General features: G+C 44.8%; 1 pseudogene; it reads left to right on the forward strand.

The window, feature by feature from the left end:
* Positions 1-2,892: 2,892 nt before the first annotated feature.
* Positions 2,893-3,385, forward strand: LOC147898906 (uncharacterized; annotated as a pseudogene).
* Positions 3,386-27,264: the final 23,879 nt, after the last annotated feature.

Here is a 27,264-nt window from a genome sequence, read left to right on the forward strand (position 1 = left end):
TGCATGTCCCTAATGCTAATAGGACCAAATGGGAACCGAAGAGCCGGAAGTGTATTTTCTTGGGCTACAGTGAAGAGGCGAAGGGTTACCGTCTCTATAACCCTGTTACCAAGAAGGTAATAGTAAGGCACGATGTGGTCTTCTCAAAACAGCCGCATCAATTGGAGGAGGATGCTTCCTTCCCAGACAACCAGGACCAGGATATCCATCCAGTACAACCACCAACAGCAGACCGAACTCCCCCAATGGTGCTTGGGAGGATTCAAGATAAAGAAGAGGAAGAAGAGCTTGCAGAACCACAACGGCAACGGCCATTCCCGAAGTGGGTAAAGCAGCTTTTGGATAGCAGAGAACCTCCAGCCATTGAGGAGGAACCATCTGAACATCACTGGTCCAAGAGATTAGAGGAGCAAAGAAGGGCGCAGGAACACTTGGTCAACTACACTTTGATGACAGAGGTGATCCGTGCTGAAGAACCCAAGTGTCTTGAAGAGGCACAGGGTGATGATAGGTGGATGGAGGCTATGCAGTCAGAGTATGGCTCCATAATGAAGAACAACACTTGGGACCTTGTGGATCGACCACCAAAACGCAAGGTCACTCCATAATGAAGAACAACACTTGGGACCTTGTGGATCGACCACCAAAACGCAAGGTCATCGGAACCAAGTGGGTGTACAAGACCAAGTACAATTCAGACGGCACATTGGATAAGTATAAGGCTCAGCTTGTGGCAAAAGGAGTCGCACAGGTACATGGTTTTGATTATCAAGATACTTTTGCTCCCAGAGCTCGACTAACCACAATTCGCAGTGTTTTGGCTTTAGCAGCCCAGGGAAGTTGGCCCGTGTTTCAGATGGATGTAAAATCCGTGTTTCTGAATGGAGATCTCAAGGAGGAGGTATACGTGGAACAACCACGAGGTTTTGTGATCCACAGTTCAGAAGGTAAAGTCTGTAAACTAAAGAAGGCACTTTACGGGTTGAAACAGGCCCCATGAGCATGGTACCGACGGATTGATGCGTACTTTCTGCAAAATGGTTCAGGAGGAGCCCATCTGATGCAAATTTGTATATCTTTAGAGAAGGAGGCAGGTGTATGATCATGGTCCTTTATGTGGACGACCTTGTCATAACAGGGAACCATGAAAAGAAGATCTCGCAGACAAAGCATTTGCTAGGAAGAGAGTTTGAAATGACAGTTGGTGCATTTCTGTTTGGGGATTGAAGTTTGGCAAGAGCCAAAACAGATCTTCATTTCACAGCTGAAGTATGTTGGAGAGATACTGAAGGCATTTGGCATGGCTGAGTGCAAGACAGTTGGTACCCCTATGGAGGTTGACGTGAAGCTCTCAAACGAGGATTCATCACCACTAGTGGACGAAGCAAAGTACAGAAGGCTTGTGGGCAGTTTGATTTACTTGTGCAACACATGGCCGGACATTAGTTTTGCGACTGGTGTACTAAGCAGGTTTTCCAATATGCCCCGAGAGAACCATTGGAGGGCAGGGATGCAGGTGCTGAAATACATGAAAGGCACACTTGATTATGGCATCACTATACCAAGGGCAACATCTTGACCGGATTCTATGACTCGGATTGGTGGGCAGGAGATGTGGACAGCAGGTAACTAGCATTGTCAAATACTAAGCACGGTCTGGCATTTTGCAGGTTGAGTTCTTCCATAGGCTCAAAGAAAGGCATCCAGACTGCAACATTGGTATGAGATTATTTGAGATAATGAAGCCTTTTTTTGTACAGAGTTGGGGGACAGTTACACATGCTGCTGTGAGTACCATGTGCAAATGATCTTTCTAAAGGATGCGTTGAACCACATGCATTCTCTTACATTTGGGCTCCATGGAGCACGATGCAAATGCACATGTGGCATTTGTGCCACAGATGATGGCACAAGCACTGGCTACTTGGCTTCATGTCACACTTTCAAAGGTAGGACACATCTATGGGAGCTAATGCTTTGCCTAAAGGAGACTAATACAACTTTTGATAATAGAAAGTGTCTCATGGGAGAGTGCAAAAAATGTGGTTTGAAGAAGTTGAAAACGTGCTTCATGGAGATGGAAAAGGGGGGCAAGACCTTGTCTATAAAGGTATTTAAAAGTTAAGCATGGAAACAAGAAAAAGAGAAAAGTTCTTTTGAACAAAGACATGCCATGATTGGAGTTTCTTCAACTCTTGAAGACCAAGCTCAAGGTCTTCATCACACATAACTATGTAGCCCAATGGCAAGAATAATAATTCAAGAACTGCATACATCAATTTCCGGATGCTGTGGTTATTTTAGTTGTAGATTTTGTAGAGAATTATGCATTCAAGGAGCAAAATGAGATCTAGTCCATAACACATTGTTGGTCCAACATTTGCTTTATGTTGTAGTGTGATTGGCTACAAAAATAGGGTGTTGCTCCAAAAAGACATTGGGTTTGGTCAGATGGTGCAACCTCACAGTTTAAGGCTGCTAGGCCATTCTATTTTGTTACAAGATATGTCAAACTGATAGGGATGGAGACGAGAGCTAGTTCTTTTTTGGATCAGAGCATGGCAAGGGAGAGCATGACGGTGCTGGAGCCATGGTAAAAATAATATTGACACTTGAGCAATTAAAGCCCAATGGTCCTGTCTTGAAATGTGCAGCTGATGTGGTTACTTTTCTACAAGACTTCTCACAGAGAAACGTAGCATATCCTTCAAAAGAAAGGGAATGCAGCCGTGTGTTTTGGGAGATTAAACTGGGAGATATAAACAGAGAGATGAAGTGGAATTGTGAGAGTATTTCAAGTCTCACTCCTTGCATGCATTTTGTGGTCATAGCCCAACGGATCCAACTACCTTGGAAGCAAGATCATTGGCATGCTTATAAGAAGCATGCGCCATGCATTCACAATGGAACATCTATATTAACAAGGCCCATGTGCAGCCCTAGGCTTATCAGGCTATGGTGCCACTACCTGATGATGCTGAGGCCAATGCAGATGAGGGGAATGGATATGGTAGTGTCATGTATGAAGGCCACTATTATGTGTTAAGTAGCGCTTTGTGTGTTAGTGACACTTTTGTGGTAAATCCAGATGTAACAACCAGATGAATGCTGAGGATGCATATTTTTACCTTATCAATTGCATTGTAGTAAAGGAAAAGTTAGAAAAGGGATACATTGATGAATGGAAGAATGTGATTGATAAAGGTTCTTATGTTGTGAAAGGGTTGTACTGCAAGCAAGTGGATTCATACTCCTTCAAACTAGATAACAAGAAGCCCTTTTCCACATACTTTCAAATCTTGTACATTCCATCAAGATACCCATGGAGCGTATGCCAAAAAGAAGGAGAATGTACAAAATCACCCCAAAAAGTTACGATGCATGACCTTTGGGATTTGATATGAACCTTATTAGTGTTGAAACTACTTTTAATGCCTTGTTTGTGAGTTATCTACTTAGCAAGGTGCTAGTTATAAATGTATCTTTTATGTTCATCTTTTGTAACAATATGCTAGTGTTCCATAAGATAGGGTTAAAGTTAATAGTGTATAACACTGTTGTATAACACTGTTAGAAGTATTCTAGTTAACAATGTGCTACACTGTTTGATGTATGCTAGTTAGTAGTTATATCCCAAACAACATGTTCCAAGGAAGGTGGCACGCACAATATCTCTTCCATTTCTTCTTCGGGTGACCTTGGTATTTTCTGTCGTGCCATCTGTATTTCCTTTGTAGGCCTAGGAGACAATAGTGTGGACAACTGTCCATATGTGTATAAGTTGAAGCCAATTATGAGGTAGGATTGCTTTGAAGTATGCCAAACACAATATTTGAGGTACCCAAACAATATGCATTAAACCCCCTACTAACCAGTCAACTACAATACATAGAGACAGAGGCAGCCACATAACTAATGTACAACCAGTAGGAATAAAGCATCCTGCAAACAAAGTTTACCAACCCTATTTAACAAACTTGGTCTATGGATCTGATTAAATAAAATCCAACATACTTAAGCAAAAACAAAAATTGGTAAGTAGTGCATAAAAAGAAAAGGGAGATCTTTCATTTATATCCGGTTTACAATAGCACAAAATTGGAACTCATGCATGAAAAGAAAAGGGAGACCTTTCATTACATATCCAGTCTACAAAATAGAGTCCAAGACCGTTGTGGTACTTCATGAGGTGGGGATCTATCCAAATTAAAGAGATAGCCAGGAGCAAAAAGAATTTAGCTATCATGCAAGAAACTATGGACCTCATAGTTTCTTGCATGCATGAGGTTTGGGGGGTTTGGAGTTTGTGTTGGTTGTTGCACCTGCTGTGCAGCTCACTCTTTGCAAGAGATGCTCGACTCAAGTGATCATGTCCCTTCTTCCTCGACAACTTTTTTAGCAGGTGACCCAAGGGAGAGTCATCTTGGAAATCCATGTCAATTATATCCTCTGGCACATATCCTGTAGCTGTAAGATCTTTCACGAGGTTATCGACCATTTCAGCTGTCAGACCCTTTGCTGCCACCAACATCACTTGCAATTTTTGGGATTTCACATTGAAATTTGGAGAACTTGCTTGGCCTTGAGATTGCTCAAAAATATCAGAAATGGAAGGGCCAACATCACATGATTTCTTATTCAATAAGATATTTTTCAACGTAAGGCTTGCTAGAGGGACATTATCATCAACATCCTTAGTTTTTTGTTCTGTACCACCCTCAACAATGGGAATATCAATGTATTTAAGTGCAACATCAACTAGGGCATCGAGGTCTGACACATCAAGCTGAGCTTCAAATTTATCATCGCCTATTCCTATTGTGTTCGCTTTGGTATCCAGACAATTGTGAAGGCTAGGTATACCTTGTTTAGATGCACAAAAGGTATCCTCTACTTTCTCTCTCTCCTCCACACCCTGACTTCTCTTGCCCACTCCATCCTGTTCATTAGACAATTTACCTTCTGCACTCCCTTCTATGCCATGCTTCTCAGGCTACAATGATTTTGCAGCATTACTTTGTGTTGACATACTTGTCCATGGAGAAAAAGCATCAGGGATGGATTTACCACTTGCAGTCAATGTACAGAGGGTTAGTTAGCAAAGTAGAAAGTTACTTGAAACAAATTAGCATACTACTGTAACAATAACAAACTTAGCATACCATAGGTAGCTAGCATGGAATAAATAAATCAATAAAGAGTGTTTGATCCTCATGGATTGGGTAATGTAGCTTGAATTTGTGCTCTCTTATTCCAAGCTAGCATACTATAGTGCTAGTTAGACTACCACGAGTCTAGTTAGCATGAATGCAACAATACATGATGGGGTGCTAATTAGCATGCTAAATAGCATTCAATAGTGGTGGTGGTGAGCAATGGCACTTCTCTTCTTTTGAATAGAATTAGCATGGTGTTTTTGAATTTGAGACTAAAAACCTCCAAGCATTATCCAAAGGCAATTAATTTTCAAGATATATTGATCCAAATCCTTGAATAAGACCATAAGGCCTTATCTGTCCTTATCTACAATGATTCATATATATATATATATATATATACACACATACACACAAGATAAGAAGCTGCTCATAAAGGCAATGACCCTTTCTCAACCATGTGCAAGTTTGCAGGCTTAATATTTTCCTTTTGGAAATCATCTTTGTGGGGCTTTACCATAGCACAATAAATTCTTCTAGAGCTACACAATAGGAAGTGGAGAGGGAACTACCACACAAATTTTCCTAAAATTCTCATGAAAAAAGTAGAAAAATCGTAAAGAGGATCACAAAACTGAAGTAATCCATCAAATCCAATCCCAAGGTTCGGATATGTGTGTAACAACACACCGTCTCTCATGCTTATCTGATCCCTAGAATTGGATCGGCAAGCAAATTCATGCTTGTTCAATCCCCAGGATCAGACAAGCATGCAAATCATGGTAGATTCTCCCAAGGATCAAGACCAAAATGTTTGCAGTGCTAAACAATTCCAAAGAGGCCCTAAAGGGGAATAAGCTGGTTTGCTAATTCGATCCTTGAGATTGAATTAGTGTGCAATCCATTTGGTTTTGCATACTAAACCAATCCTAGGGACTAGATTAGCATGTGATGCATGCTAATTTGATTCTCAAGATTGGTTTAGTATGTAAAACCAAATGGATTGCATGCTAATACGATCCTCGGGATCATATTAGCATGACAAAGCACGTTAATCCAATCTTGGGGATCAAATTAGCATGCAGCCTTCCACAAGATCGCATGCTAAAATTCGATCCCTAGGATTGGATTAGCGATCATATAGATGCTAATCTGATCCTAGGGGTTGGATTAGTGTGCAGCCACACATACGGTTGCATGCTTCATGCAGATATGATCTCTAGGTTCAAATCTAGATGAGTGCATTAATTTTTTCCAAAATTTTTATAAAAAAATTCCAAAATTTTAATATCATGAATTACAATGAAAATGTAAAAGCATCAAAAAATAATCTAATTATTCCACTCACTTTAAAGGGTTTGTTGGCATTTTGGATGTTGGCTAGGAATATGTAGGCTGTCAAAGCTGGGAGGAGGGAGATAAGATAGCATGACACAATGGATTCCCTATAATCCACCCTACAAGCTTGTGAACGACAGTAGCAATGGCCTGCTAGAGGGAGACACTCTTCTTGAAGCCTAACTGGCTTGTGACAACAATAAGTTTTTCAAAGACATCTTTCATTTCACTTGGTGCTCAGTCTTTGGAGCACTTCCATCTTCCCATTCACTCAGGCTTTTGCAATCATCATAGATCAACAGCCTCACACCTTCCATTCGGGGGCTCTCCTTCTCCTGTGCTCTTTTTAACCTAGCATGCTAGTCAACTTCTAGAGGCATGACCCTTTTCTACTTGTTTTCAAAAAAAGGTCTCCTCTACTTCTCTAGTGGTGTCTCTTGAGACAGAGATTCTTTATCCAATTCGCCACTATTGTCCTCCTAAATCGTCACCATTTCAACTCCCAACTTTGAGGTCATAGCTTAGTAGGTTTGCAAAGTAGGATCATTATCAAAATTTTGCTATTTCATTTGCAATACATGCTCCAAACTATCTCGTCTAGGAAATGACCTGGCTTTGGCTCTTGAATGTCGCTACGATTTTTGGGTATATTTTCCTTACCATTGATTGCTATGTTAGCAATTGCAGAATGTTCTTCAAGGAGATCCACTTTTCACATATACACAGATTGAATGTACATGCAATGATAAAGCATGTAGTTGTAGAATCAACCAAGATAAACCAAAACACTTCTATTCATATAATCAATCGACGCAATCAAAGACCTTGCCTCACCTCTACCAAGTTTGTTGGCAGATACAATAGCATGTAGACTCGACTAAGGACTCAACTTAGTCTAGGACAATCAACTAGTAGCTCATACTAACCAGCCTTGTTGCAGTATTACAATGAAAACTTTGTTGATCTATGGAACCTAATGACCTCAAGGAGCAGTTGCTCAATGAACAAGACAAGACTATCTAAGGGCGCATGGCACACTGGCTCATGACCGCGACAAAGAGACCAATTGAATTGGCATAATCACATATATGTATTGGTAGAAATCACCTCAGTTTGATACCCCTACAACTTTCATGAAGTCTCCACACCAGACATCCACTTAAACCTATGCCACATGCATGCATAGCCTAGCCAATTGCTACAAAGCTTCCTTGCATGGTCCAATGAAATCTCTATGTCCAGCCAAAGGTTTTGTATGAACCAATGAGTCTCTGCAATTAGACAACTAAGCAAACCATGAACCACACTAACTAGGCAAACCATGAAGCTATGAGGATCACCATCCACATGCTACTCCTAGATGATGCGTCATTACTCAGGCTTTCATCAAGCTCTCATATGCTAGACATTACAAGTTGTCGTATACATATCTTCAAATTCTAACCTATCAAAGCTTATGATTCAAACTCCGTAGACTTTCGATTGAACCATTTGTTCACATTAAGAGACTCCAACCATGGATTTTTAGTTCGCAGGTCCTACCAAAGCTTATGATTCAAACTCCGTAGACTTTTGATTGAACCATTTGTTCACATTAAGAGACTCCAACCATGGATTTTTAGCTCGCAGGTCCTACTCCCAATCACAATGCTCTAACCTCCAATACTTTGCACTCAATGCCTTCTATCCAAACAAATTGAAACTCCTCAATAACTCTCCAAGACTGCATGAACTAGCATGATGATGGAAAAAAAATGCTACAACCTCTAGTTAGCATAGTTTTCATGATTTTTTAAAAGTGCATAAAATATAATGAGTGATTATGAAGTGAGCCAAATTAGTAATAGAGTGGTAAAATAGAAAAGTGAAAGAGCTTTTAGAAGAATGAGACATACACAAATGAAAGGAATAATGTTGGTGATACACGAAGCAAGCATGAGTGAGCACCAAGATAGAAAGAAGGTATAGTGCATGGTTAAAGTTAAAAAAGGAGAGAATATGTTGAAAAATAAGAAAGAGAGAATGTATCCTTTACTTTGATGAGTCTTGACCCATACTTCATGGAGAAGGGAATTCCTTGAGGCATATTGTTGACTCTGTGCCAACATGAACTTATGAAGAAAGAGAAGGTGTTACAACTTCTAGACACAACTTTGTGTTACAACTTTGTGTAACAACTTTGTGTTACGACTTTGTGACACAACTTTGTGTTACGACTTTGTGACACAACTTTGTGTTACAACTTTGTGTAACAACTTTGTGTTACGACTTTGTGACACAACTTTGTGTTACAACTTTGTGTAACAACTTTGTGTAACAACTTTGTGTTACAACTTCTACATGTAGAGAGAGAATGTGATACAACTTTGTGTTACAACTTTGTGATACAACTTTGTGTTACAACTTTGTGATACGACTTTGTGTTACATGCAGGGAGAGAAGCTCTCCAACTTGTATAAATACCCCATAATGGAATGAAGCCCACACTCTTGGGGCATTGTGTTGAGTCTACGTTGGTATTCCAAGCATTTGTCTCAAGTGTCCATGCTTCCTTGCACTGCACGTCCAAAAGCATGTCCTAACCTTGCAACCCTTCTCCCCTCTCCTCCAACCCTGCAACCCACCCTCTCCCTCTCCTCCTCCCTCCTTCTCCCTCCTCCTCCTCCTCCTCCTCCCTCCTCCTCCTCCTCCTCCTCCCTCCTCCTCCTCCTCCTCCCTCCTCCTCCTCCTCCTCTCTCCTCCCTTTCCCTCCTCCTCTTCCCTCCTCCTCCTTCCTCCTCTCTCTCTTACTTCACCCATGCTCTTACACCTTCTTCCTTTCCCACTCCTATGCTTTCCTAAACCCTTAAACTCAATGATCTACGAGGGAGACGAGTTCTCCACCATGTACTCTACTCTGAACCTTGGACCCTCCTTCTAACCCTGGACTCCTTCTAAACCTTGGAACCCCCTTCTAAACCCTGAAACTCTTTCTAACCCTGAACTCTTTCTAAAGCCTGGATCCTCCTTCTGAACCCTTGAACTCTTTCTAAACCCAGGAACCTCCTTCTGAACCCTTAAACTCCTCCTAAACCCTACAACCCCCAATGAAGGCGAAAGCCTTTATTACCCCAACAACAATGGTTTACGTGCCTTTTACACATGCTTGCATTTGGTTTACTCACCACACTTAAGCCTACGTCTCTCACCGGAACACGACTCGAGGTCCTAAGCTACACATATACTACAATGACAATCCCAATATATCTGTAGGTGACAAAAAGCCTCGGAACCCTGCAACATAGAATACCCAGCTCTTCCTACGAAAGCAATAGGAAAGAGCCAACATTTGGCGCCGCTGCCGGGGAGACTAGCGTCTCAAGTAGCGAGTAAACATGCGTAGGTAGGTGTAAAACAAGTCACTACTTCAAACTTTCACGCACATACCACTCAAGGGCAAGGAGAGTAAAATTTTTTCCAAATCTAGCCAAACATATCAACCCCAAACATCCACTTTGGGTTACTACCTTAAGAAATTTTCTTAATTTCTTAAATAAAAGCCACATGATGTACAATTAGGCTAGGTAGTGGACACGGTTGCGTAGAGCTTTCAATTACGATCATTTTACCTTTTTACAGAAAGGCAAACCGAGCTCTCCATAAAGAGTTATGGCTCGGGAAGAGTTTAGGGTTAAACCCTAAACCTAAACCCTAAACCTAAAATCCAAACCTATAAAAACCTACTCCACCCCCCCTCATTCTTCATCTTTCACTTTTTGCCTCCATTCTCTTCCTCCTTCCGAGCCCCACGCAAGACACTCCTCCCTCTCCATCGACCGCCCCCTTACTCCTATCCTCGCCATGTAAGTGACATCGAGCCCTTCTCGCAGTAATGACCTAGCCTTCCACCCACCGTCCATTGTTCCGCGACAATCCCGTTACATCGAGAAAGACTTGGAGAGCGATCAGGTGATCACCTCTCCCTGCTTTTCGATTTCATCAAGTTTCTTGTTTTTTCCCTCTTTCTTCCCCCTTCCCCCTCCATCTCCACCACCATCTCCCCCTCCCCCTTCATCTCCACCACCACCTCCCCCCTCCCCCTCCATCTCCACCACCATCTCCCCCCTCCCCCTCCATCTCCACCTTCCCCCTCCCCCTCCCCCTCCATCTCCACCACCATCTCCCCCCTCCCCCTCCATCTCCACCTCCCCCCTCCCCCTCCCCCTCCATCTCCACTTCCCTTTCCCCCTCCCCCTCCACCTCCCCCTCTCTCCCCCTTTCCCCCTCCCCCTCCCCTCCACCACCCCCTCCCTCCCCCTCCCCCTCCACCACCACCTCCCCCTCTCCCCCTTTCCCCCTCCCCCTCCCCCTCCACCACCCCCTCCCTCCCCCTCCCCCTCCACCACCACCTCCCCCTCTCCCCCTTTCCCCCTCCCCCTCCACCTCCACCACCCCCTCCCTCCCCCTCCCCCTCCACCACCACCTCCCCCTCTCCCCCTTTCCCCCTCCCCCTCCACCACCCCCTCCCTCCCCCTTCCCCTCCCCCTCCCCCTTTCCCCCTCCCTCTCCACCACCCCCTCCCTCCCCCTCCCCCTCCACCACCTCCCCCCTCCCCCTCCCCCTCCACCTCTCTCTATCCCCCTTCCCCCCTTCTCTCTCCTTTCTCTCTCCTCTCTCCCTTTTTTTTCCCTTCTCTCTCTCTCTTCTCTCTCTCCACCTTCCCCCCTCACTCTCTCCTCTCTCTCCCCCTCGTTCTCTCTCCCACCCCCTCTCTCTCTTTTCTCTCTCCTCTCTCCCACTTTCCCCCCCTCATTCCCTCCCCCACCCCTTCTCTCTCTCTCCCCCTCACCCCCCTCGCCCCCCCATCCCCCTCTCTCTCTCTCCCCCTCACCCCCCTCGCCCCCCATCCCCCTCTCTCTCTTTTCTCTCTCCTCTCTCCCACTTTCCCCCCCCTCATTCCCTCACCCACCCCTTCTCTCTCTCTCCCCCTCACCCCCCTCGCCCCCCCATCCCCCTCTCTCTCTCTCCCCCTCACCCCCCTCGCCCCCCCATCCCCCTCTCTCCCCCTCCCCCTTACCCCGCTCAACCCCCCATCCCACCCACCCCACCCCACCCCCCGTCGCTCCCGCGGCGGCGCTCCGCAGAGACGCCGCCGCCGCCCGCCTACCACGCCCCCGCCCGCGCCTACCCCGCCCGCCGCCCCGCGCCCCGCGCCCCGCGCGTGCAGCCCACCGCCCCCGCCCGCGCCACCCCCGCCCTGCCAACGGCGGCGCCCCCTCACACGCCCGCCCCGCACCTCCTCCCTCGCCCAACCCCGCCCGTGCAGCGCCCTACTACGCCCACCCCGCGCCACCCCTCGTTCCCCCGCCCACCCCGCTCGCACCCCCCTCACACCCCCTGCCCTCCCCCTCGCCCTCCCCGCGCACCCCCCTCGTTACCCCCTCGCACCCCCCTCACACCCCCGTGCACCCCCCGCCCTTACCCCGTGCACCCCCCGCCCTTACCCCCCGCCCTCCCCCGCCCTTACCCCCTCGCACCCCCCTCACACCCCCTGCCCTCCCCCTCGCCCTCCCCTGCGCACCCCCCTCGTCACCCCCTGCGCAAACCCCCCTCACCCCCGCGCCAACCCCCCTGCGCAAACCCCCCCCCCGGGGCGCCGCCGTCGGGCAGCCCCCCAGTAACCCCACGAAAAAAAAAAAAAAAGATAACTAAACCTAACCTAAACTAACTCCGGTTAGTTGCTAACTGCAGTTAGGTTAGTGGTTAACCTAGGTTAGGTTGGTTAGGTTAGGTTAGACGATTAACCCTAGGTTAGTTAGTCCTAACTACAGTTAGGTTAGGTTAGTCAAGTTAGGCCAACTAGGTTAGTTAGTTAACCTAAGTTAGATTAGTTACGTAGGTTTGGTTAGTAGGAACTACGGTTAGGTTAGTTTAGTTAGCCCTCGGTTAGGTTAGACTAACTCTTCAGTTAGTATCTAACTGCAGTTAGTTTAACCTCCCAGTTACAATAACTGGGAGGATCTAGGTTAGTTAGTCTAACTAGAGTCACTTGGTTTCAACCCCTCGGTTGGACTTAAAGTCCATTCACACCACCATTAGGACCCCCCAAAACGCCAAATTTAGCCCTCCTTCAACCCCGCGACACTCATCCGTTTGGGACCCAAATTGAACCCCGTTTGAACCCAGATTTCACACACGGAAACACCACGTTACGGGGTATTTTTCCAGCCCATTGCACACCATTTCGGCATCCCTCGCACACGTTCATTCGCGCCCCCGTGTGGGCCTCATTTTGCATTAATTCACTCGTATTTTCACGCCGCGACCTCCGATTAACGATCCGTCTACACCGGCACATTTGCCTACACACGTAGGACGATCCTAGGCACATTATTAACACGACGGTCCCTACACAAACTAACATCACTCTAACTCTCCTAACGACACCACCTCCACGCCCACACTTGGGGTAGCGATACCCTCGGCAAATCACGCACCATCTGCATGCAGTTACGTTCCGACCAACGACTTCGACTCCAATGCTCGCCCAATCCGCATCTAACTCCACTGCAACAACCGCCCCCGCCAATCCTCTACCCCGACTCCCCCCCTGAGATTCAACAACTTCCTTTAACCCCTCCTCGCCCCAACATGGCTGGACGCCGTCATGAGCATGATGGGGACATCGAGCTCGATGCCGAGGCTGACAACTTCTTCAATCGACGAAATCACAACAATCACGGCCGACGCCCCTTGGGAAAACTGGAACTTCCCAAATATAATGGTAGGGGAGACCCTGCTCGCTTCCTCCAACATTTTGATGCTGCATGTCGAGCAGGTGGTGATCAATCCCATGAAACTAAGGTGGCTTGGTTTCCAATGGCCTTAACTGATGAGGCGTCGGAATGGTACCTCGACCTTCTTGTGGAAGAACGTGCCACATGGGACCTACTTCAAACCGAATTCAAACGTCGCTTTCAAACGGAACGACTACAAGATGATCCCGCTCTCCAACTCAGCAAGATCGAACAAGGCCGGAGGGAAGATGTACGCACATACCTGGGAAAGATGAAGAGATTGATTGCCAAATGTGACCCACGGCCAGATGCAAAGTACCTCACGGCATGGTTCATAGCAGGACTCAGAAAGAAAATCCGCAAGGATATGAAAAAGATAAGTAGCTATGAAACATTCAGTGCTGCTCATGCGGCAGCCATTGACATCGAAGATGGTATGACAGATTCAGACACTAGCAGTGATGACGCCAGATCACATACACGAGATAAACGCTCGAAAAAAGGTAAATCAAAGGACACTGCCGAAACATCCAATGAAGATCGCCTAGAGGCCATGACCTTGAAATTGAAAGAAGATATGATGCAGGCCATGGATCAAAAACTCCACTTGTCTCAGCCGCCAACTCAAACATATCCACGGCGAGAAAATGTCTGGTGCCCACACTGCTTGGCAAATCATACCGCAAATGAATGCCCAGTCCTAAGAGCAAGGCTCACTGCACAAGCAAATCCACCGCCACGGTTGTGGTGCCATATCTGTGTCGTCGGCGGCCATGATGAGACCAGTTGCATCTTCAACATGCGCAACAATCCGCCTCGACCACCACAATACCAAGCGGCACCCATGCCAGTATACAGGCAACCGGCACTTGCACAAGCGCCCCCAGCTCCGAGGCTAAATCCTGTTCCCGTTCGGACACAAGTCCCACAACTACTCAGGAATCCAAATCCACGACCGTATCCAAGAGCACCAAATCCAGCTCCTCCGGCAGTTCCCATACATCAATTACAAGCCGAGGAAGTAGACTCGCTATTTGAGTATGAAGCAGAGTACCCAGTGTACTATGTAGAAGGTGTTGAGGGTCTAATACCAGTCTATGCAAATCAAGTGCGACCCAACACATTTCGAGCACCAATCAAGTGTTACGGTTGTGGCGAAAATCATAGGATCGCAGAGTGCCCTCATCGTGGTAGCCCCGCTACTTTCCAACCACTTTGCAGAGATTGTGGCATAGGACATGCCTGTATGGATTGTCCCATGAAAAATAAGGTCCCAGAACAAACAGAGGTTAAGCCTGACGTCCCCATCGGCATCATTGGGGTGGACCATCAAAGTCTGGGTCCGGCAAGTCTAAGGTCACAACCTATCAATGTAATTACACGCCAACAGAAAGAGGCCACGAAGGACCCTATCATTCCAATCCAACCGAAGCGACTTCTGAGAAAGAAAGCACAAGTGTCTCCACCTCCGCCAAGCAATGAGCAGCCGAGCTCATCCACATCCACTCCCGAGCCTCGAATACAAGAAGCTCCATTCCCGAATGCAGAGGTGGAGAAGGCTCGTTTTCAGGTACTTCAGCAATGGGTTCAAAATGAACAAGCTCAATTTGAGGCTCAGAAAAAAGCTCAAGACCCAATCCATGACTTGGCCCCACAAAGTATTGATACTGTACTCGAGCCTTTGTTCCAACAACAGACTCCACAACAGAATGTACCGCCACGTCAACTTGAAGGAGCTGCACTCTCTAGCATCCTGAGTTGCCCTGTGTCAATTCCCATCGGAATCCTCTTACGGAATTGTCCCAATCTCTGGGAGAGTTTCAAAGGATGGATTGAACTCGCAACTCCCCCTCCACCTATGAACGACATTGAAGATATCCCTGTGCGGATGGGTGAGAGAGATGACATACGCAACATCACTGTGCCTTTAATCCACAAAGCATATAATGAAGTCCAAGCCATAGTGGATGGTGGAGCAGGTGTCAATGTCCTATCAAAGGAGCTCTACGAAGAATGGGGTCTCCCACCAATGCAAAAGGCTAATTTCAACATACGCCTTGCCGATGATTCACGGGCTAAACCCTTGGGAATAGTGAATGGCGTGTCCACAAAGATCGCAGGAGTCCGCTTTTCCCTTCAATTCACAATCTTGGATCTCCCCAAAAAATCCTATCAAATCTTACTGGGACGTCCTTGGTTACGGGAAGCATCAGTCCTCCATGACTGGGGAACGGATAGATTGACAATCCAGAATCGAGACACTGCAGTCAGGGTGAATGTGGGGACAGGAGTTATTAAACCCATTGTTCCTAGAGCATTGGATGACACATCTTCCACGACAATCTCGAGCAAATCAGATCCCTTGCAACAGCATACCATAGCAGGTGACTCACAAAGCAATGTCAATAACTGGATACAAACATTGGCAACCATCGACAACTGCCATTCATTAGACCCCATCTTCTCACAGATAGAGATGTTAAAGCACTACAGGTCGATCCTCCACCGACACATGAAGAACCAATCAATCTAGAGATGCCATTCTTTATGGCTGACCTCGAATGGGATAATGAACCTGAAGAAGGTACCCATACCAATGATGATTCAGATTTTCCTTGGGACCTTGAAACAGAGGCTGCGAATGCTGAAATTGAAGATCAAATCTTTGATAATGACCTAGCCATTCTCCATGCCCTAATGGCAGTTGAGCTCCCAAAAGTTGAACCTCCACAGTTGAATAACAGCAGAAGATCCCGCAAGAAAGCTGCAGGAGGAAATCGCAGAAGAGCCAAGGCCGAGCACTTCAATGAATTCGAACGAGTCCAAACACGGATTGTGGAATTGTATCTTGCAAAGGCAGTCCCCTCAAAGTCAAAACCACCACCTCTTGAATGGTCCCCTGAAGGACTAGAAGGAGTATGTGCAGCACATGAAACCTTACTTGGAAACACCTTACCAGTGGAAAAGTTACCCCATAGTTCCCAACGTAAGAAGTTTCGGAAATATAAGCCACATGTGCGGATGAAGCTCGATCAAGAGACTTCAGAAAAAGAAAGAAAAGAAGAGCCTAACAAATTCCTAAATGCAACTGTGCCACCCAGTACTCATGACACATCTCAGGCTAGTTCAACCCCATCAGAGGCCGATCTTCGAGAAGTGCCGGAATACTTTAAGAATTATACAAGTGGCAGTGCACCAATAGCAATGCCAAGACCAATCAGAGAATCTGAAGTTCAAGAAACCGATAGCATTGGAGAAACTCCAATCTATGAGGGACCGGCAAAAACACGCACAATAAACCTTGCCCTTGAAGGGGAGGAAGAAAAGTTGGTTTTCATTGGGAAACAGCTCCGTCAAGAAGATGAAATCAAACTCAAAGACCTCCTAATGGAATACCGTGACTGCCTAGCATGGTCATACAAAGAGATGAAAGGAATTTCCCCAGAAGTGGCAGTTCACACGATCCCTATAAGGGAAGGTGCTCGCCCTAAGGTATGTGGACCTTATCGCACAAATCCTAAATATGGCACCATGGTTTATGACGAGCTGGAAAAACTCCTAGATGCCGGATCCATCTACGAGATCGAGCACACTGATTGGGTTTCCCCCATTGTCATTGTGCCTAAACGCAACAAGAAGCTCAGAATATGCGTGAACTTGAAAAATGTGAATGCCGCCACAATTAGGGATCACTACCCCCTACCCTTAACAGAAACAGTGTTGGAAAAGGTGGATGGATCCGAAATATATAGCTTCTTGGATGGCTTTAGTGGCTATAACCAAGTGCAAATTGCTCCTCAAGACCAATCGAAAACAGCATTTGCTACAGAATGGGGTATTTTTGCATATAGAGTCATGCCATTCGGCCTTTGTAATGCCCCAACCACATTCCAGCGAGTCATGTTCACAGCTTTCAAGTCATTTTTGAATAAGTTTTTACAGGTATTCTTGGATGATTTGTGCATCCATTCAACCAAACAGGACCACTTCAAATGTCTGGAAGAAGTACTAATCAAATGCAGGGAGTATGGCATCTCCCTAAATCCCACAAAATGCCAGTTCATGGTCACCCACGGAGTTGTTTTGGGACACATCGTCTCTCAACATGGGATTGCAACTGACATGGACAAAATCAAAATCATCATGGAATTGCCTCCTCCTACAAATTCCAAAGGTGTACAGGTCTTTATGGGACATGCCGGCTATTATAGAAGATTTATATTGCGGTATGCCATGATAGCTAGACCACTTTACAAATTATTAGTGGAGTTCTTATGGACCGAAGAGTGCGACCAAGCCTTTGAGCTTTTAAAGTGGCGCCTAATCACAGCACCCATCCTTCTATCTCCCAATTGGGATATTGATTTTCATGTTCATACTGATGGATCCAAGTATGCAATTGGGAGTGTGCTTTGTCAACCTGGTGAACATAAGAAAGACTACCCCGTTTACTTCGCCAGTCGACAACTCAATGATGCAGAGATCAACTATACAACCACAGAAAGAGAAGCCCTAGCAATGGTGTATAGTGTAAAGAAATTTCGGCACTATCTACTCGCAAATGATTTTGTCTTCTACACCGACCATCAAGCCTTGCTTTATCTTGTGAACCGTCCGTGTACCACAGGAAGAATAACCAGATGGCTCCTCTTGCTGCAAGAATTCAACTTCAAAATTGTGGTCCGCAAAGGTGCCCAACACTACATTGCCGATCACATGTCTCGAGTCAAGACAGGAGAAGAAGCCACTGGAACAGAAGATGACTTACCAGATGCCACACTATTTCAAATAGATGCTGTTCCAGAATGGTGTGGAGATATCATTGGGTACTTGATGGCAGGAAGACCACCCCCTGACATGAAAGCAGTAGATGCCAGAAAATTGATTCTAAAGGCTGCACCCTATCAACTCATTGCAGGAGAACTATACAAGATGGGCAAGGACCAGATATTACGAAGATGTGTAATGCCTCATGAGATCCTGCCAATCCTGAGTGAAGTCCATGAAGGCATTGCAGGAGGACACTTCCAAGGGGAAGCCACAGCAAGAAAAGTTCTCCTCGCAGGCTACTGGTGGCCAACACTGTGGGCAGATGCCTATGAATATGTAAAAGGCTGTGATGTATGCCAACGAACTATTAAACCACAACACAAAGACTTCAATCCCCTAACAACAGTTGTTGCACAACAGCCATTTGAGAAATGGGGGATTGATTATGTGGGTCCCATACATCCAGCAGCAAAAGGAACACAGGCACGCTACATCATTGTGGCCACTGATTACTTTACAAAATGGGCTGAAGCAAAAGCAGTCCGAAAGGCAGATGCCAAAAGCACAGCAAGATTCTTGTACGAACATGTGATCACCCGATTCGGATGCCCCCTTGAAATTGTGTCGGATAGAGGCACACATTTTGTTAATGAGGTAATCCAAGAACTCTTGTCTGGCTTCATGGTCATTCATAGAAAAAGCACACCCTACTACCCCCAAGGGAATGGACTAGCAGAATCCACAAATAAAATCATATGCAATATCCTTACCAAGGTAGTAGAACCACAGCGTTCTGATTGGGCAGAGAAACTGAATGCAGCCTTATGGGCATACAGAACCACATTCAAGGTCAGTACAGGGAACACCCCTTTTCAATTGGTGTACGGCCTTGAAGCCGTGGTTCCACTCGAATTTGTAATACCAAGTCTACGCATCGCAATACAGGAACGCATGGGTGATCATGAGTCCTTGAAAGAAAGGCTCTGTCAGTTGGAAAAGCATACAGAGACAAGACTCGTTGCCTATCATGCCATGACAACAGAAAAACGCCGAAGAAAGGCATGGTTTGACAGGAATCTGAAAGATAAAGACATCAAGGAAGGCGACTTAGTCCTGTTATACAATGCCAAGGTACACAAGGGAAAACTGAAGTATCTAGGTCAAGGACCCTACCGAGTACGAAAAATGAATCCCATCGGAGCTGTGCTACTTGAGACACTAGATGGAGTCCAATTCAACACAACAATAAACAGGAGCCGACTGAAGCGCTACTACATCAACACGCGAGCCATCCCCGACAACAACGAAGATTTGGGAAACCAAGTCTTCCTTAGTTAGGCTTAGATTGTATCACAAGCACTCACTCGCATATGCACGTTTTTGCACATATAGTTTGCACTAGATTGTTACACGCACATTCACTGCATATGCACGTTTTTTGCACAATAGGGATGTTTGAGTCTTAGTTTCCCTATCAAATCCCACAAATAAGCATATAGTTAGACACATCACATGCACTCACATGATTTTGCATAGGCACATAATAGATTGCATAAAAAATAGTATCACACACTTTCATTCCATACTCTCAAAGCATGCAATGAATTCACAAGCAGTACACGAAGCTATGCCAAAACTCAAGATGAATTGGCAACAGAGTCTGCAGCCTCCGCAACGAGACCCCCGCCAAACATCACAACCGTCTCCTATATGCAAAAATATCAAACTTGCATACTAATTATCTACAAGCTCAATGCTACGGGTGCAATCGCATCCAACATGTATGCAAGATAGCAAGAAATGCCAGTCTCAACAACGAGACCCCCGCCAAACCTCTTCCCAAGAAGATTCGATGGCAGCGTCCGCAACCTCAGCAACGACATCCCCTCCGATATTCACAGTCATCTACCCCTCCTTAAGAGGAGATAATTTCTTGACCAACATCCTTTTTATACCAATCCTCAACAACGAGACCCCCGCCAAACATCAAAGCTGTCCCCTATATGCAAAAATATCAGAGTTGCATCCTAATTCTCTACAAGCTCAATGATAAGGGTGCAATCGCATCCAACATGTATGCAAGATAGCAAGAAATGCCAACCTCAACAACGAGACCCCCGCCAAACCTCTTCCCAAGAAGATTCGATGACAGAGTCCGCAACCTCAGCAACAAGATCCCCTCTGAAATTCACAGTCATCTACCCCTCCTTAAGAGGAGATAAGCTTCTTAACTACAGCCTACGCAGATATGGTGCAAAAGCATTACAGCAGGAACGCCTCGCATACCACAAGGCTAAACAGCCACTGGATTACACACATGGCATTCCAAGTCTGAAATCAAAATAAGCCATAACCCGAGGACGGGTAATAAAATGGATCCGGGAGTATGTTGACTCTGTGCCAACATGAGCTTATGAAGAAAGAGAAGGTGTTACAACTTCTAGACACAACTTTGTGTTACAACTTTGTGTAACAACTTTGTGTTACGACTTTGTGACACAACTTTGTGTTACGACTTTGTGACACAACTTTGTATTACAACTTTGTGTAACAACTTTGTGTTACGACTTTGTGACACAACTTTGTGTTACAACTTTGTGTAACAACTTTGTGTAACAACTTTGTGTTACAACTTCTACATGTAGAGAGAGAATGTGATACAACTTTGTGTTACAACTTTGTGATACAACTTTGTGTTACAACTTTGTGATACGACTTTGTGTTACATGCAGGGAGAGAAGCTCTCCAACTTGTATAAATACCCCATAATGGAATGAAGCCCACACTCTTGGGGCATTGTGTTGAGTCTACGTTGGTATTCCAAGCATTTGTCTCAAGTGTCCATGCTTCCTTGCACTGCACGTCCAAAAGCATGTCCTAACCTTGCAACCCTTCTCCCCTCTCCTCCAACCCTGCAACCCACCCCCTCCCTCTCCTCCTCCCTCCTTCTCCCTCCTCCTCCTCCTCCTCCTCCTCCCTCCTCCTCCTCCTCCTCCTCCTCCCTCCTCCTCCTCCTCCTCCCTCCTCCTCCTCCTCCTCTCTCCTCCCTTTCCCTCCTCCTCTTCCCTCCTCCTCCTTCCTCCTCTCTCTCTTACTTCACCCATGCTCTTACACCTTCTTCCTCTCCCACTCCTATGCTTTCCTAAACCCTTAAACTCAATGATCTACGAGGGAGACGAGTTCTCCACCATGTACTCTACTCTGAACCTTGGACCCTCCTTCTAACCCTGGACTCCTTCTAAACCTTGGAACCCCCTTCTAAACCCTGGAACTCTTTCTAACCCTGAACTCTTTCTAAACCCTGGATCCTCCTTCTGAACCCTTGAACTCTTTCTAAACCCAGGAACCTCCTTCTGAACCCTTAAACTCCTCCTAAACCCTACAACCCCCAATGAAGGCGAAAGCCTTTATTACCCCAACAACAATGGTTTACGTGCCTTTTACACATGCTTGCATTTGGTTTACTCACCACACTTAAGCCTACGTCTCTCACCGGAACACGACTCGAGGTCCTAAGCTACACATATACTACAACGACAATCCCAATATATCTGTAGGTGACAAAAAGCCTCGGAACCCTGCAACATAGAATACCCAGCTCTTCCTACGAAAGCAGTAGGAAAGAGCCAACACATATAAAAGAAGATGTATGCGTTTTTACTCTACTCGTATCATAACAAGTTCATAATCTTAGGCTAGGTTGTGACCCTAAGTTTCTAAGATTCTACTTTTTATTTATCTAAGGAAGACCTATTCAGAAGAGATACCCGCTTCATCCCACGCCATTTTTGTTGATACAGCTTACTGGAGCCACCATTTCAAAAACGGTTTGAGCTGCACTTAGGCAACCCTATGGGCTACCTGCTACTGAATTTTGAGGGCAAATGGTTGAGGGAATGAGGAGAAACTAAAGAAAAACCAGTCGGGTTCTCGTCGGGTTTTGAAGAAGACATGTTTTTAGAGGTGGAGAAGATGCTGCTACCCCTGGAAGTGTGAAGCTTCATTTGGCCTAAGAATTGCACTGAGTCTTATAATTCCAAATACCTTTAATTGCATAGCAAATGCACTATGCTTGATGCTTTGTGGAGTGAGGTAGCAATCCTCCAAGGTTACTCTATTTTTGCAAGCATTTCTTGACTTTTTTTGAAAATAGATGCTACATTAAATGCTAAGTTGATGCTTGAGGAGTTAAAGTACAGATCAGAGATTCATAGATTACTTTTGAGGTTCAATTGAATGCATTTTTCATCTTTTATGAACTGAGGATTGAGGTTATGATACTTTGAAGTGGATTTCGAGTCATACTATCTTGTTGACTAGTTGACTAGTTGACTAGTGTGGGTTGACTATGACAAGAGCTTTCATGAAGGAAGAATATATCATGACTTGCATGATGATTTCCAATGGATATGATTGGAACAAAGGTTTCAACTACAACCATTATGATTCTTATTTTAAAGATGCCTTAGTTATGGTTTTAGTATCTTTCATGATGTATGAAATGTACTTGCATTTGGTTGACCATACCTTGCCATAAAATCATGACCACGTCTTGTACAAGAGTAGACACTGCCCTTGCATGACAAGTGGTAAGACCCTCTTCAGTCCATATGATTCACAAAATCTTTTTAAGGCTTGGACACTCAAAGAAGGTGAAGCACTACAAGGATCTTGTATTGCAGAATATGGACAATATACATTAAAGAGTGTAGAGAAGGACAAAGAGCAAAGGAGCTACAAGATTAGCTACACCAAGAACCTCTCCAATGACAATGAACCTCACACTATGGTATCTTGGAAGAGAAGAAGGAAAAGGACAAGATATGCCATCAAAGGGGGGTATTTCCCCACATCTTCCACTTAGAATGTTTTTGTGTGTGTGGTCAATAAGGGTTCTCTACCTTGGGATGTCCACCTCAAATGATTGTTAGTCTTATGTGTTACCTTATTAGATCTAAGGGTGTTCCCATGCATAGTCATTGTCTATCTCCCAATTGTAAACCAACAAACCAAAGTCAAAGTGAGATCAGTTGGGATGAGGATGCCCAAATGAGTCTACTGCTGATGCAACTAGAGTGAGTACTAGGTTGTGGATCATGTGTGTTTCCACTAGAGGTGGGAAAAAGCCATGAAGTTTCCCATGGACTACTGCTAGGGTTGAGGTAATCAATTTGTGGGGGGGAATAAAGGACAAATTGATATAATGGGATCTAGAGTCCTAAGGTCTAAGGTTGTGAGTATGTGAACACATGGTGTGCCTGGATAGGTGTTAGTGGGTGTGATTGAGTGAATCTAGGTGTGTGGTGTGTGATTGAGAGAATCATGGAACTGATTGAGAAATTTGTGGACCTAGATGCTTTACTGAGCTCACGTATGATGTCACTACTGGATGTAACTTGTGCCTATATATTGGGCCTGTCTCTCTTGAATAAACACTCTCTTTTGCTTCACTTGCTCAATCCTTCTTGCAACTTCAACAAGAATATCTTTAATTTCCCTTTGAGCACTTTAGTGTAGACCTTGTTTTGTGAAAAGCCTTTGAAAGTTCTATAAAACAAAGGTCTAGAAGACTTAATTGATTTATATATCCAATTTAGTTATATATCATGAAGTTATTTGAGAAGGATCAAAAGCAGTAGCTAAAGATCTATTGAACAAAATTTTGAAAGATCTCATTTTATTAAAAAAATTAAAAAAGAAAACTTTGAAAGAGACGTTTAGTAAAACTTTGAAAAACACAAGTGATGGCTCACAAGATCAATTCAAAAGGTAAAACAATTGTACAACTGTAAAGAGACAAAGCATAAAGTGTTGAGATATCGAGCTACACTCGTGATATGCTAGGGTGACTATTGTGCATTTATGTCACCGACTTGTTAGCTGCAAATGCGGTTGGTACACCGCCCATGAATAATAGCTGGATGACAGCTATCCTTATGTACTCTAGTTCGTGGCTCAGTTAGTATGCCACCTTAGTTAGCTGAGTTTGGTTTGAGACCCACATATAGGGTTCTTCTATTTCTTTGTACTAGAGTTCTTTTGGATTTCACAACTAAGTAGAGGAAAACTATTTTCAGCCTCCACCTTTCTGTGTGTTCCCCCATTGTGTATGTGAGAAAGCCGCAAGTGAGACTCCTTCCTTCTCTCCCACTATCTTCACATGGTATCAGAGCCTGCTGGTCCGTGGTAAGGAGCTTAAGAAAGCAAACCAAGTTCGCACTGTCCTGGTAAGAGGACCAGTGTTGCTTTCCTTTTTCGAGTTTGGGAGCAAATCTCTACAGGTAGCACAGCCGGAAAGTGCGAGAGTGCATTGTCTCAGATTGAGACGCCCTTCGCGGTGTGGCGAGAGGGCAATATATGCTGCGGGACAGGGAAAAGCCCTGCGTGACTTTATTTTTCTGACTTGAGGCCATTTTGGGGCCCGTTTTGGAGGCGCAAGTTCTCTGCAAGCACTGAGAAAAAGGCCCTGTTTTTGCTGTGCGAGCACTGTTCTGCAGGTCAGTGGAAAGTTGCCGCAGAAATTGCATCGTATGCCTATGCGCAGAGATACTGGGAGTTACAAATTCATCCTTATTGCCTGTTGATGCAAAATCGTCACTAGGAAGTGACTGTGTGGTCAAATACCACTTTCATCAGTTTTGTAGATTTGCCCGTGTGAGACAGAAGCTTTGTTTTTTGCAATGACAGAATATTTTGCAGTGTTCTATAATGGTGTCTGATTCTCTTTCACAGATTGTCACTGAAAAGCTTGACAAGAACACTTTCCAAGCATGGAAGTTTAGAATGACGAATTTCCTTATGGGAAAAGGCTATTGGGAGTTTATTACAGGAAATGAAGAAGAACCAGTTCTTCCTAATGTTCCCAATCAACAGAAAATGCAGGAATTTAAAGGATGGCATGAGAGATCCAAAAAAGTTATGTACTGGCTGTCTATCAGTATTTCAGATTCTATGATTGTGCATATTCAGGATGCAAGTACACCAAAGGAGGCATGGGATACTTTGGCCAAAATGTACAGCACAAATACGCAAGCCAAGAAAATGCAGCTCAAGCAAGAGTTGCACAATGTGCAGAGAGAAAATATGAGCATCAATGACTACCACATGAAGGTGAAGAAAATTGCAGATCCACTTGCTTCCATTGGGTTGCCAGTGGAAGATGATGATTTAGTTTCTGTGACCTTGAATGGTCTAGGAAAGGATTATGCACAGTTCCGGACATCCATTGCCGTCCGTGAAAAATATCCTGATTTTGAGGAGTTGTTTGCTCTTTTAATTTCTGAAGAGCAGAGAAATGGTGGTGCATCTTCTTCAGGAGGAACTTCAAAAGAAACTGTCTTCTACTCAAATGTTGGAAGAGGTAGAGGCAGAGGTAGAGCAGGCCGATCTGGAGGCCGTGGTAGAAATCAGAATATGCAACAAACTCAAGAAAACCAGTCCTATGGAGGAGGACGTGTTAACTCTAGAGGCAGGGGGAGCCAAAGACGTCGTGGTGGATGGCAGAGAGGCCAAAATGCAAACAACAATGTTGAATGCTACTATTGTGGTAAAATGGGTCATATGGCTAAAGACTGCTACAAAAAACAGAATGACATTATGAATGAAAAATTGCAGCAAGGCAATTATGCATCCTCTAGTAGACAGGGTGATGACAGAAATGAGCATTTGTTTATGGTGCAGCACATGACCAATTCTGTGACAAGTGCAGAAGAAAGCAATGATGTGTGGTATGTTGACTCGGGTGCATCAAACCACATGACAGGTCATGCAGAATGGCAGGACGCAAGGAAAATGGAAAAACCAGGATTTGTGGAGACTGGTGATGATACTGCACATCCTATTGTGCAGATTGGTAAAATTCCTTTGTCTATGAAGGATGGGAAAAAGAAATACATGTCCGATGTATTTCATGTCCCGAATATCACCAAGAACCTGGTTTCTGTTGGTCAAATGGTTGAGCAGGGCTTGCAGGTTGGATTTAATCCTCATGGATGCTTTGTTGAGGATATAAAAAATAACGGTCGCTTGATAGGCAAAGGAAGAAAGAAGGGCAGGATGTTTACGTTGGATGCGGACATACCTGAATTGAGTGCAGCAATGTTTGCACATGGGACCGGTGTAGTTGCAGATATTGATATCTGGCATAAACGCATTGGTCATGTTAATGTACAGCGACGTAAATCAATGCAGGCCCAAAATATTGTTGCAGGATTGCCTAAATTCAAGGTTACAGAACTGCATAAGGTATGTGAAGCCTATCAATTTGGAAAACAGGCAAGGAAACCATTTCCTAGGCATGTTCAAGAGAGTAAGAAGCCATTGGAATTAATCCACTCTAATGTGTGGACTACTAAAGCTGCATCTATTGGAGGCTGTCATTATTTTGTCACTTTTATTGACGACTACAACAAAAAAGTTTGGGTGTATTTTATGAAAAAGAAAAGTGAAGTGTTTGGGCATTTCAAAGCTTTCAAAGCTATGGTTGAAAAAGAAACGGGCCTGCAAATAAAATGCCTAAGGTGAAATGGAGGGGGAGAGTACCTCTCAAATGAGTTTGCAAGGTTCCTGCAGGAGCATGGCATAAAGCAGCAATGTTCATGCAGTCATACCCCACAGCAAAATGGACTTGTAGAAAGGAAAAACGGGCATATTGGAGAGGTATCTCGGGCCATGCTAAATAAAAAAGACCTACCAGATTATTATTGGGCTGAAGCAGTTGCTACAGCAGTTTACATAATGAACAGGACCCCCACTGCAGCAATACATGGCATGACGAAAGAGGAGATGTATACTGGTAGGAAACCAGATATTTCTCATTTGAAAATTTTTGGTTGCATTGCCTATGTTCATGTGCCAGATGAGTTGAGGTCCAAGTTGGATCCAAAAGCTGAGAAGTGCATCTTTATTGGTTATTCTCTGCAGCAGAAAGGGTATAGATGCTATAACCCTTCTACTCATAAGTTTACAGTGAGCAGAGATGTCGTTTTTGATGAGATGAGCAGCTGGTATAAACCAGTAAATGTGATTGATGATGTAGATGCACAAAATGGTAATGCTGCACAGAATTCACAGCAGCAATCACAAAATATTAGAATATTAGTGGACCTGCAGTGTCCTCTAGTAGTGGTTCACATACTTCGCCATGGACAAGCAGATTGAGATTAGGAGAATCTCCTCAAAGCGATGCAGATAGTGATACGCAGGTATCACAAAAAGCAAAAGAG

This window comes from Dipteris shenzhenensis, chromosome 9 (assembly GCF_047967505.1).
Source record: "Dipteris shenzhenensis isolate YYH24624 ecotype China chromosome 9, Dip_SZ_1.0, whole genome shotgun sequence".
NCBI classification, from domain to species: domain Eukaryota; kingdom Viridiplantae; phylum Streptophyta; class Polypodiopsida; order Gleicheniales; family Dipteridaceae; genus Dipteris; species Dipteris shenzhenensis.